Source organism: Pinus tabuliformis, chromosome 3_1 (genome assembly GCF_031772625.1).
Source record: "Pinus tabuliformis cultivar Carrire ecotype Pingquan chromosome 3_1, CPIR1, whole genome shotgun sequence".
Taxonomy (NCBI): domain Eukaryota; kingdom Viridiplantae; phylum Streptophyta; class Pinopsida; order Pinales; family Pinaceae; genus Pinus; species Pinus tabuliformis.
Genome location: NC_142301.1, coordinates 642,681,547 through 642,696,075, shown reverse-complemented (window position 1 = coordinate 642,696,075; position 14,529 = coordinate 642,681,547).

Below are 14,529 nucleotides of genomic sequence, written 5' to 3'. Positions count from 1 at the left end.
ACTACTAGAAGGTTTGTGATTTGGTTTCTTTTTATCTTTTCAATTTTTTTTTTTACCCACTAAAATGTTTATGCTTCAATTTTTTTTTATCAATTTTAATATTTAATAAAAAAAAAAAATATTAATAGTTTTAAATCAAATAATTATATTTTATTTTTCACATAATAAATAAATATATATTAGCCCTCGAGAATAGCTCAATTGGCAATGACTATGAAAATGAAGTGTTGTGTGTTAGGAGGTTTGATGTTCAAAACTCCCTGATCCACTTGTGCCTGCAGAAGGAGCAAAAATAGACATCTAAAGTTTATAATGGTAGTGGTCAAAATCAACCTTACATTCTGCTAATATAAAACTAACCCAATTTTATATGTGTATCTATATATATTAAAAAATAATATTAATAATAAAAAATAAAAATAAAAATTATTAGAAAAAAGAAAGAGATGAAAGACGTGGTTGAATTGTTAAGAAAAATAAAATAAAAGTAAATCTTTAAAACAATAAAAGCATACATATAGATTCCAAATACTCAAGCATTTACCATTGATAATTGATATTCCTTACATTTTCCACATGCGCATCCAATAATTTATATCGAGGAATAACAAATCTTTATCTAAAAATCAATGTAGATTCCAAATAATCAAATCTTTATCATTATTAAATTATATTCCTTCGAATACCAATCACTAAGCAAAATAATTTTTCCCTTGGAATAAAAGAAATTCTAAGAAGATGTGAATCTTTGGTTCACCTCAAGAAAGAATGATATTTTAAGAAAAGGAAAGCAAAGGTTTTAAATAATTAGACCGCCTTTAAGAGTATTGTTGGCCGACCAATCAATCATTATGCTACCCGAAGAATATAAATTGTGGATGATATAATAGATGGGTCAAATGCTTATCAAACACTTAGGTATTTAGCAATAACACGTTGGTCTTTTTTATTTTTTTAAAGAAAGTGGAGCATATGCCCACTAACACTTTTACTACGGCATTTTAGGATATTTTTATAAAAGTTTTATGGAATTTTATATAAATTAGTGATCTTTTTCCATTTCTACGCAACTATTAAAAAAACCCATATATAAAAACATATAAAATAAAAAAGGTTTCATATGCTTTTAACCTTACTATCGTGAAGGCTCTTATGGTGTATTTACGCCAAGGAGAAAATAATATATATATTTGAGTTACTTTAAACTTTGCTAAAAATCGAAGAAGGAAGATCCACTCTCCACTTAATCATAGGGTTAGTTATATTTTATTTTTCTTGTAACTAGTTAGATCTAATGCTGGAAGAGGAAGACTCGCTCAAGCATAACAAGGTTCATTATAAGGTAGATTCATCGATGAAACTCTCCCTCATACAAAGAAGTAATATACAATCTTTCAACCTATCGAACTAGGATCCATTAACATTCAAAGGGTTGCCACTATGGGTTCAAATAGAAAAATAGGGAGTCCTTCTTTGATCCAACAATTCCTTGGTACTTCCCCATTCTTAATGCTTTTCAAATATTGTTTGGAGGCCAATAATTATTTATTATTGAATTGAGGTTTTTGTGATCCATAATAGTTGTTAAGAACTTCAGCGTAAATGACATGTAGAAAGACCTTTGTCGACGCGTTTCGAACCAACTAGTGTGGTTCATCGTCAGGACAAGTTGAAGAAACAGATCCAACTTTGCGTGATAAATGGTCTGAGCAGAGCCTCCAACAGCTATCCAATGGCTAATTTTGACTTAGGGACCAGAATCAAAAAGTCAAAGTTATATTCATACCTTTAAAATATGTATAAAAAATTATTATAAATAAATTAATTTTATAGGTGCTTGTGTTAATAGTTTAAAAAAGTTATTATTTAATAATTAAAATAATAAGTTATTAGAAATATTCAGTTATAGGAAGGCCTTTCATTTAATAACAATATATATAGGGTATTATTTAGAAAAAAAATTAGTTAGAATATATATATATATATATATATATATATATAATAATTAAAAATAAAGAATAAAGAAAATAATGAAAAATAATAAAAATAAGAATAAAAATATAAATAAAAATAAAAATAAGAATAAGAATAAGAATAAAAATAATAAAAAATAAATAAATAAATAAACATAATAATAAAAATAAATGAATAAATAATAAAATAAAATAAATAAATAAATATAATTAAGAATGTAGCTAGTAAAGGAAAAAGTTAGTTAAAAAAAAAAAAAATTAAATAAATAAATATAATTAGGAATCTAGCTAGTAAAGGTAAAAGTTGGTTGAAAAAAAAAATTAACAATCATAATAATAATAATAAAAATAAAAATAAAAATTAAATAGATAAATAGAAAGAACAGCACCAAGTAATAAAAACCACAGAGCAAGAAGGAAAAAACCTAGAAGGAAGGAAGGTTCCAAGGAAAATAATGGAAGCAAGAAAAGGATAAAAAAGGGGTTGGGGGGGGGAGGGGGGGGAGAAGGAAAAGAAAGACTAAGACGAAAGGGCCGGGATCCAACAGCTACTGATCTTCCAGCCATCATCTCTATTGAGATTGTTAGGCCTTCTTTCAATCTCAATAGCTTCCCTGAATTTACGATGATGGAACTGGGCAATTTTGGCAACAACCTTGGCCTCCTCTATACAAACCTGATGCTTGGTCTTTTCTACATGCTCTGCTAATGCTGAAGACTTGGTTCTCCCATGTCTTAGGTCAGCTACATGTTCGCTGATCCTTCGATGGATGGAGCGCCCTGTTTCCCTGATATAGGGGGTCCCACAAGAACAAGGGATCAAGTAGACACCCTTCATGTCCTTAGGGTCAACGGGATCTTTCTCCCAAGTAGTCTGCTCCATGCATTACGCCTTCAGTGTGCAGGCCCGCCCCGTTATCGGTGTGTAGAGCAGATCATTCAGGGTGTTCTTGTGTGTTCCCGGTTTCTCCTGGTCAACCCATCAACCTGGTTAATAATATTATCGTTCTTATCATTATAATGCTTATTATAGACAGAATCTGGACAGTCAACGCGGAGATCTGGAGAATTGATACCAGCCGGTCCCTTGTACGCAGAGATCTGAAGCAAGCACTGGTCGCATGAAGGAGAAACCGCACCTTCTCCCTAGTCACCAACGTCACTCCTCTCGGCACACGAGCAACTGCGCACCAGCGGAATCCGAGAACCGTGAGCGTGGTCCTGCAGCAAGCTCTGATCATGCGAAGGAGACACCAGACTTTCCCACAGGTCAGCAACACCGCCACGGCGCCTCTGCCGGATCGGAGAACTTGAGGGAGCCGAAAACTCAGGATCAGAAACGCAGACCTTCTTGATTGCCGTCGACGAGATCTGGTCAGACAAAAGCAGCTCGGACGAGCCAGATCTCTGGTTGATGGGTTGACCAGGAGAAACCGGGAGCACGCAAGAACAACCTGAATGATCCGCTCTACACACCGATAACGGGGCGGGCCTGCACACTGAAGGCGTAATGCATGGAGCAGACTGCTTTGGAGAAAGATCCCGTTGACCCTAAGGACACGAAGGGTGTCTACTTGATCCCTTGTTCCTGTGGGACCCCCTATATCGGGGAAACAGGGCGCTCCATCCATCGAAGGATCAACGAACATGTAGCTGACCTAAGACATGGGAGAACCAAGTCTTCAGCATTAGCAGAGCATGTAGAAAAGACCAAGCATCAGGTTTGTATAGAGGAGGCCAGGGTTGTTGCCAAAATTGCCCAGTTCCATCATCGTAAATTCAGGGAAGCTATTGAGATTGAAAGAAGGCCTAACAATCTCAGTAGAGATGATGGCTGGAAGATTAGTAGTTGTTGGATCCCGGCCCTTTTGTCTTAGTCTTTCTTTTTCTTCTCTCCCCCCCCCCTCTTTTTTATCCTTTTCTTGCTTCCATTATTTCCCTTGGAACCTTCCTTCCTCCTAGGTTTTTTCCTTCTTGCTCTGTGGTTTTTATTACTTGGTGTCATTATTTCTATTTATCTATTTAATTTTTTTTATTTATTTTTATATTATTATTATTATTATTATTATTTTCCAACCAACTTTTACCTTTACTAGCTAGGTTCCTAATTATATTTATTTATTTATTTATTTATTTTTTTTTTTTTTACAACTAACTTTTTCCTTTACTAGCTTCGTTCTTAATTATATTTTTTTATTTATTCATTTATTTTTATTATTATGTTTATTTATTTATTTATTTTATTATTTTTATTTTTATTTTATTCTTATTTTTAGTTTATTTTATTATTTTTCATTTTCAATTTTTTTTATTCTTTATTTTTAATATATATATATATATATATATATATATATATATATATATATATATATATATATATATATATATATATATAGAGTTAATATATATTCTAACTAATTTTTTTTCTCAATAATACCCTATATATATTGTTATTAAATGAAAGGCCTTCCTATAACTGAATATTTCTAATAACTTATTATTTTAATTATTAAATAATAACTTTTTAAACTATTAACGCAAGCACCTATAAAATTAATTTATTTATAATAATTTTTTATACATATTTTAAAGGTATGAATATAACTTTGACTTTTTGACTCTGGTCCCTAAGTCAAAATTAGCCGTTGGATAGCTGTTGGAGGCTCTGCTCAGACTATTTATCATGCAAAGCTGGATCTGTTTCTTCAACTTGTCCTGACGATGAACCACATTGGTTGGTTCGAAACGCGTCGACAAAGGTCTTTCTACATGTGATTTACGCCGAAGTTCTTAACAACATACTACATTGTAGTGAAAATAAACGTCCATACACATGAAGAGAAGTATTGAGAACTAAATCCAACCATCCTTCTATGTAGTTTTCATATGCATTTATACATTATGTATATGCTCCAACTATTCATTAATTAAGTGTATTTTCCTTTTATTACATACATATTCATATATTTACTTATTAGTTAGTGACTAATGTTACTAATGTGTGTTGACTAATACATAGACCTAAGACCAATTGGGCTACTGCTGATTCAGCTCGGGTGTTGGATGGTAGTTGGGGCTCGATCCATGAGGATCCATGCTGGGTTGAGCTGGCAGTCATCCTCCGTCAGGATAATGATGAGGCCATGGGGGGTGAAAGGACCGTCTAGCATCTGTCATATAATGATCAGGGGGCGCGAGGAGTGGCATCATAAATATCTCTGCGGTGGGATTCGGTATGAATTTGGAAACCTACCCATATGGCAGAATAATTTATTGCCGACATGCGCGGAATTGCCCTTCTCAAGGTCGACGGCAGTGTGGATACAGTGGTGGGTATGTGGTGGCATCGGGAGGACACACTGCTCATCATATCACAGTTCTCATCCCGCGACGTGTACTAAAGACATTCCTTACCATGACGACGGAGGGTGGTGGACAGGTATCAGCCTCCATGCAACCGGTTTGTTACGCCGCGTTTATATAAGACTTGGTTTCTCAAGGTCTCGGCTATATTTCGTGAGGAATTTCCGTATTGCTTTCTCTGCAAGTATGGCTGCACTTCGCTCTGAGGGCCGACGAACGCGCAGTCAGGGGACGCCTCTGGGGGAGCAGGGGAACCAGGCCGAGGATGAAGGTTTGCGCTACATACCTGTAGACCTTTCTGATGATTCGGCTGATCAGGCAGGAGAGAATTCTGGAGCTGCATCCCGACGCCTGCCCTCGGGCGGTAAGGTCGGCAAGTGGATACGGCGTTCTGGGTCCTTAGGTGGTGATGAAGGTGTGGACGATGATGATAGCAGCCCTGCGGATGCTGACGACGAAGTGGTTCGTAGTGGTCGCGGTCGCGGAAGAGGCCGGCGGGGCCGAGGACGTGGCCGTGGTCGAGGTCCTGCCCGCGAGGAAGGCGACAGAGCTGGGGTTCCGGGAAGGGGGCGAGGAAAGAGGGATATGCGTCGTAAATTGGCTGAAGTTGAGCGTGCCTATCTGCATGACACTCATCCAAAGGTTCGGCGGATTGTAGACCATCTCGAGGAGGAGGCCCTGCAGGAGCAATCGGATCCGGAGATGGCGGATTGGGAGCATTATCTCCCTGACCCTGGCCACTCCAGGGGGCGGATGTCACTGTATAAGCAATCTCTTCATGTTTATTGGGGTCTCAAGCGTCTGCTTGCAAAGTCTATGGAACAGGTAGCAGCAGAGATGGTGGACATTGCCCAAGCCAATTTGAAAAAAGAACTGCAGAACATCCAGATTACTCTTATGATGCAGGACAGGAAGCTTGATAAGTTAACTCAGCTCATTCGCGATGCTGGCATTGCTAAGGTGGAACCGGATCTCCAGCCACAAGACATGAAGCAGTAGCGTCTGACGGTTCTTATAAACCACTCTTTCCGTTGGTTTTGTTCTCCTTGCGAGCTGTTTCATTTTAGTTTTGGATGCATAGTCTCGCAGTTTTTGCTTAGTATGTTATGGCTGAACAGTAGTATTTTCTTTCTTGTTTAGACACTCTGATCATATACTCACCTGGACATGCCTGATTTTGGAAGTTTGCCTGGTTTCCCTTCGGGGCAGGTGTGACGGAATTTATCTGTACATAGTTTCTCTATTTTTATATTAATGAATCATACCTTAGCCTACAAAAAAAAAATACATATACCTAAGAGGCCCCTCAACATATCCCCCACCCTCATCTCCTTGCTTCTCTCAAGAAAGCTTGTATAATTTTTTTGGATCTATATTGTTGTAGACATATTCTTCCTATGCATCAATCATTTGTATTAGTCTACATAGGTAACTCAGCCTCAATAATTACTAGGTGTATCGGAAGATACACATATACAAGATTGTTGGGACGGGGTCCCATGGGTAAAATTTTGTTAAAATATTGTAAGTCTCCGCATTTCAAAGAGCGGAGCACGAGTGGCACAAGTCAAATAGGAGTCAAGGGGTTTTAGGAAGGTCAAAACCCCTTATGTTTTGATATTGTTTTGAGATTCGCCCATGGTTTGCGGACCATGGTATTGTAATAGTGAATGATATATAAAGAGATGTCTTAGCAAGTCTAAGTCAATGAATTAATCAATCACTTGATATGATTTTGGGTCTGTAAGAGTATATCTTTATGTGTTTTGGGCGAAGGGGAAGGCTCCTATAGCTGAGTGCGCGGAGACCTTGGTAAGTCCACAGCTGAGTGTGTGGGCCCTTACAGCTGTGTGCATAGGGTCCGGAAAGGTTGTAAAAGAAGATTTGAAATAATAGAAAGATATTTGAAACAAAACAATGTCCATTTGTATATACTATGTATTTTATGTATTTATGCGCAACTGAATGATATTTGTATATAATTTATCTTAATTTCTCCTCAAAGACCTAGATCAGCTACTAGATATTGTTTTATGCATGATTAGACAGTTATGCGAAGCTTATACCTTTATTTAACTGGAAATCATCTAATTTCATGAATAAGGGTTCACGAAGGTTAGAAAGTGCCTTAAACCTCATCACATAGCCTTCTGGATGCAAAAGCCTGGTTCTAGCATCCCCCAATACTGCCTCAGGTGAGACTGTATCATGCGCTACACAGGTTATTTCTAAAAGGGTCGGTAGTGTAGGGTTTTGTTGGTTGGCATGGCAAAATCTAAACCTGGGTCCAAGCCCCCTCAAACCAACAAATGGTTTCATTTCCGAGACCAGGATCTATCTGAGGGATGTGTGATGTGGCATAAGTGGATACCGACTAAGAAGGAAATCGAAGACTGGATAGATTGGAAGTTGCATGAGTTTGCAAGCCAGGAGAATATGTATCCACGCTTATCAAAAGAAAAGTGGTTATAGAGGTATCTTTGCACAAAAGTGCACGAAGTTTACTTTTCATCATTCCCCTGCGAGCTGTACAAGTGGTTGTCCAAATTAGCGGATAGCGAACCTACTCATAAACGTGATGATCCTATTGTGTGGACTGGACAACTCGTCAAACGTCTTGGAAGATCTAATTATAAGGTTGCGAGGACTATTGATTATTGGATTGATAGTATCTTGGGTGGTTTCATCACTAAATTTGCAATAGATACATCAGTGTCTTATAGTGAAGCCGATCGACGATTCTTCAAGGATCCGAGAGGTAAGTACTTGAAATCGCTAAAAACTTGGATTAAAATTATTTTGTGTCAAAATAAGGTTATGCCCTTACCTTAAAGTTTAAAAGGGGTCCAACTAGATCTATGCGAAGTTGAAATCGATTCAAGGTAGATCAAGACAAATTTCTCAAAAATGAATATAGTCCCTTCTTGGGAGAGTTTGAAAGTGACGAAGAGCAAAGTAGCCCTAGTATGCCTAGAGGTGCAGCGTAGACTGTAGATTAGTGTAGTTATGGATTTCAACATCAAACCACTCCACCTCCACCTTCACCTCCGTCTCATACACCTACACCTACACCTACACCTCCACCTTCACATCCACCTCCTCTCTTTAGTATGGAAAATACAATAAAAATTCCTGTGTTCAGGGGTCAGGGATCGGAGGATCCTGAATAGTTTTGGTTTGTTGCAGAAGCTGTGTGGAAATAACATTAGATCAATGATGATGATATAAAGAAAGAACAACTCATTACAATGCTACAAGATAGGGTGCTCGCCTAATATATTAGATACAACATCACTCACCCAACTGCTTCATTGGCTAATACGAAGGATGCACTGAACGCGAAATTTATGAAGAAGAGATCAAAAGCTCAGTGTGTGGCTGAGATCAAGGATATTAAGCAAAAGATTAATGGATGTGCATGGGATATAGATTAGCGGCTGAAGTGTTTACTAAGTCAGGCTAGCCTTCAGATATCAAATGAACAACATAGGGACTAGTACATACCTTCACTATTACCTCACTTAAGATTACCATTATCCTAGCAGAATATTGGCTCACAGGCCGAAGGATTGGAAATTGTGATGAAGCTAGAAGCTTCACCTATCTAGGATACAAATGTAGGAGTTCAGAAGATCTAGGGGCAGCTAGCAAGCCTACATATGGAGTTATAGGATCTGGAGAAGGGAAAGGAGGTTAAGATAATGACACACTCTGAAGTTTGGTGCACAAAATGTAAGGCTAAAGGCATCATAAGGATCAATGCCCTATATTCTGGGATTATATAGCTACGGGAGGTCATAACCTGCTAAAACCAGGGTCTTCCGCTGGGTCAAGCACTGGTGCAAGTCCCTGGTGTAGTGTTTTCCAAATTTTAAGACATCATTCAACAGATAATTTCTCCTTATTATAGAATTTTATACAATATCCAAAGAAACTTTTTGCAACTTTTGTAAATTAGTTTTTCATGACGAGAGGAATTGTCGAAGCTATGAACTAATGATGGACAAAACTCCACTGTAAAGGATGCAGGTTGAAAGCCGTGCACAGAACAACGAAGGCTCACCTACAACTTGACGAGGATTTCAACGACGAGGAAGAGGAGGAGGAGCTGGAAGAGGTCGGGGCTAGATATTTCGTTGAAACTATAGAGAACTAAGACACTTTGTGCATGACTGTCAGAATCCAATGCACCCCTCATGTTAGTATTGTCATCAGTTTGATCCTGTCATAGAAGATTGCCCGATCCTAATAGCGAAGATGCAAGATAAGAAGACCCAACAACCAACGTAGAATATCCAAATGATGAGATCTAAGCTACAAGAAGATGATCTCAGTGTCAACATAGTCACACGAAGTGGTGTAGCCACTGGTGAAGACAAGGTTGAAGGAAAACAATCAGAATCAGAATCATGGTTTTGAAAATCTGGTCAAAAGAATGATGGGTTTGATTTACATAACAAAAAAGCGATATTCATGGAGGCGAGAAAGAATTTTATGAGTCCAAGTGCTTCTACATCACAGAACCCATTGCTGATAGCCTCGCAAAAGGAGAAGCCTAAAGATACTACTGTAGCCCAAGAGTCAGACTCCATAGTGTTGAAATCATTTCTGCAGACATGTACAAAGCTATTATGGGATCAGAAGGCAGTAGAGGGACCACAGGAGCTGATGGATAACTGTGCTAGCAAGGATAAGTCATTACTAGGACAACGTGTAGTCAATAAGCTAAACCAAAGCAAGAAAAGAACCGACAGGGAGATGCGGTTGACTGTGCATATCAGTGATTTCGAAATGGATCATGTAATCATAGACTTGAGCTCCAATGCTAATGTACTACCGAAGCAGACGTGGGAATGTATGGGAAAGCCTAAGTTGCAATGGTCGCAAATTTAGTTGCGCATGGTGAATCAACATAAGATAATTCCCATGGGGCGCCTGCAACGAGTCACTATAGATATTGGAGTAGGAGCAGTGGTTGATTTCAAAGTTATCGAGATCATTGCTGATAGTAATACATCGCTTGCATTTATTAGGATTGACTAGGATTTTGACATAAATGAAATCATCAAATTAAAGAAGCAAAGCATGGTATTTGAGAAGAATGAACTTCAAGTAATTGTCCCGTTGGATCCAGCTGAAGGTTCGCGATGCACTGAATCAAATCGAGACTATTATGAATATGATGACATTGAGAAAATCTATAAGTTAACTATGCAGAATGAATATTGGATCAATGCTACCATAGATGGAAGGATCAGCGGGGAGAAGGACAACTCCTAATAATCAGACTCAAATGAAGAGTTAGAGAATTAGCATAATCACTTGCATGAGGTCTCTATGCTGTGACGTAATCAGCTTACAAAATTTATACAATGTGTATCTACCAAGGTACGTAAGATACCCTATTATGATGGTTTGGGTGATGTCAATATATTTCTTGAACATTTTGAAAGCGATGTACTAAAGAAACATCAGTTCTAGGCCTTAGATCTAGCATTAAGAGCTACACCTGAAAGATGGTGGGGTACGCATAGGGATAACTTTTATGACTGGAAGGAATATCGTCGAATGATGTGATTAAAATTTGGCTATGCAAACACTTGACTCACTGGAAAATACTTAGGGAAGGATGGTCCGCACGAACATCTAGTGCAGTGGACTAAGGCGTGGGGTTAAATGCCTCAACCTGAGTGGGTACATATCTTTGTCCATACATTGTGTAACAACCCTAGTGAAAATTACATGTAAAAATATATAAATACCATGGATGATGGGACACGTATTCCAAGCTAAATGTTGGGAAATACATCCTCTGGGTGTTCATTTGGTTGTTTATGGTTAAGGAAATTAGCAAAGGCAATGGCTAAGGCATTAAAGAGGCAAAGAGGTATTTTGGCACATTTATTTATGAAAATAATGGAAATTAGGAGAAAAAGGAAGGTGAAAAGTCACATTTTGCATGTGAGGAGGAAATTGAAGGAAAATAATGGCAAATGAAGAAAATAGAGGCCTCATTAATAAAAAGGCTTCTGAGGATCAGTGGGCAAGACTTGGTCAATTCAGTTTTGGAGCTCTCTCATTATTCTCTCTACTCGCTTTACTTTTCGTCATTTCGAGGCCTTACACCTTTTCTTGCTTTTTGAGAGTTTTTGATGAATTTGAAAGTGTGTCTTTCCTGACTTCTTGTCAGTTTATCAAAGCTCTTTTGCTACTTTTGGATCGTTTAGTGCAAGTGAAGCTCTTTTTGTTCAAGTTTTCATTCATGTTGAATTGGTAACTTACAAAGTTTCCTTGTGCTTTGTTTTCGGTCTTTGAGTCTTTAGTGGCATTTTGAGTGCTTTTGAAAAGTTGTTTTCATTGTTTCCTGAAAAAAGAAAAGTTCTTAAAAAATATTGTTTTTTCTTTCTTTTGCCAAGTTTGATTTTTGTTTCTTTTGGTTTTTGAGAGTGATTTGTGATCTTTTTGATTAGTCCTTCTTGTTTTGGGAAGATTCTGTATTCAAAATTCATATTCTTTTAAAACACTTAAGTTGGCTTATAAACAATTACTTTCATTTCTTTTTAGAGTAATCTAGAATCTTGCATTATCATGTACACCTTGCATTAGAGTAGTTTTGCATCATTAAAGCATCAATATTCTTTTTAGATTTTGTGAGTGTGAAGTCTGCTATAAGAAAAGAAAAGGAAAAAGGCTTTTTGGCTTTATAGAAGTTTCTTAGAACCCAAGTAGAAGTTGCTTTTAATCGAATAACAAACAAGTGCATTTCATATAAGTTAGATTTTCATTAACTTCTTTTGCATCATACAAAAACCATCGATTTCATTTTCATATTGTCCCTTTGACTTAAAAGAACGACCACTTAAAATCAAGCGCTTAATAAAATAAACTAGAAATTTTTGTATTGTCATCATAATACACCAACAAGTTTTAGGTTTATTTAGGGCCTTGGATTAGGCGAGAGGAGAGTACACTCTCCAAGGCCACTTTAAATTTTAAAACTTAGAAGTCTGATTAAAGGGTGAAATCCAATAGCATTAGGGAGACCGGGAAAGCTTCATGACTGGGAGTTAAGCACGAGGGTTTGTGAAGATAAGGACGAGAGATACCCCCTCTCTTACTTGTCAGATCTTACCTCACGACTGTTCCGCCCAACTTCTGATACGATTTGGTGTCTTTAGTTGCCTATCCTAGGGATCTACACAGGTGGTTGCGGAGGGCAATCTCGTGGCACCTAAGGTTGACGTTGCATCACGTTCAATGGTACTTCTGAAGGGCACCCTTGCGAAGCTTGGGGGCTTGCATCGGCAAAGGCTATTGTCTGGAGGTCAATGTAACTACCTCTGATACCTTTGCTAGTAGACCCGGAGTGTAATTATCCCAGTCTATTTTTGGAAGGCCCTTATTACTAACTTTCTTGTATTTTGGTGTCCGGTCCTAATCACCCGGAGCGGAAATACTTGGAAGTTGTTTGATTTTTGATCTCTTTAGGGACATTTTTAGTGGGTGTTTTGTGCTCCTAGTTGGCCTAGCTTTTAATTTTCTTGAGTCTTTAAGTGGATATTATAGGAAATAATTCAAGGTGGCTGACTGACCATCTCAATGGTCCCATAGACTTCGTGCGATTTCACCTGCGAGTCCAGAACCTTCTCCTAGAAGTCATAGGAGCAATTCTGCTAGTGGTTTTCAACCAGTGGTAGCAGGTGCATCGAAGATTGATCCTCCGCTTGGGGGCATTAGTTTACAAGATAGACTTTGTACTACTACAAAGTTAGAGAGGAACACACCAGTTCTTTCTCGAGTACTCTTCCAGTCGCAAGATAGTATTGACGTTGTTATCACTGTAAAACTTCCTTAAAAATTTTTGGACAACTTACATGGTTTCTCAATTCTTGTATCATTCATGGTCAAGTCATGGTCAAGTCATTTTTATGTTTTAGAGTCTAAGTCATAGGGTTAGAGTCTCATGTCCATCTTCAAATAAAGTTTGACAACCTCATTCCATGTCTTAGAAGCCTCACCATGAGTTTAGAAGTCATATCTCACATCATTTTGAAGAAATTTTGAAACTAGCTACGAATCCACATTTTCATAGTGTAGACAGTGTAAAAATCTTGTTTTGCGCTACGAAATCAGTGTTTTCGTAGCGTGCTACGAAACCCCTGAAGCAGCCTGTTTTAGCAGAAAAACTGTTTCTACTAGTTAACTTCGAGAAGCTTTCTTGAGCAGCTGAGAACTCAATTTTGGAAACTAAAAGAGACTTTTCTTTCTAACATTCTAAACTACAAAAACCTCTTTCATTTTTTTCAGATCTATTCTGAGGTGGGAGGAATTTATGGTTAAACTTTCGCTACGAAACTGCTGAAAGTCAAGCTTGGTCTTCTGGTTTTAGCAGTCTTTTTCAAGATCCGTTTTTGGTCACATGCAAAGGTATTTTGGAATTATTAAAGAGGTTTCTTCTCATAAAATCTCCAGCTACAATAAACTATCTCACTTTCTTCACAGGTGTTTTCAGTTGGAAGATAATAAGCTTTAATTGAGACCCTAATTTCAGAAAATGGATTTTTCCTGTTTGAAACTGTTTTTGAAGGACAGATTTTGGACAGCTGGAGGAATGTTTTAAAAACCCAGGAGAGTTTTTTGTTCTAAACAACATGGGCTACAAAAACCTCCTTCAGTTTCATAAAATATGTCATGGGTGAGGAGATAAAGGCTTTGTCCCACGTGCCAATTTTCAAGGATCTAAACCTAAAAACAGGGAAACATGTTCCCTAATTTCTAGGGTTTGTCATCAGCATTTGGGTGACCACGTGGGAGGCTTCATTAAATTCGACTTCATGAGGTTGTAGCTATCAAAGAATGCATTTAAATGTTTATATAATTTTTTTGTAATCATAATAAGGAGTTACACTCCTAGTTGTATTAGGTCTCTAGGACTGCTAGTTAGCTGTCAAATGCATTTAAAGGTTTGTTTTATGGTTAGAATAGGTGTTACTGATGGAAAATTCGAATTCTCTTGATGAGCGATGATGGAATCCTAAATTTTAATGCTATATATAGAGCAAGAAGTCAAATTAGAAAAGGGTTGAAGACTTTTTGGCCTAGCTGTTGCTTTATGTTATGAACTATAATCAGTAATGCAGAGAGGTTTTTCTGAACAGATCTGAGTTCTCATGGGGTTAATGTTGTCTTGATT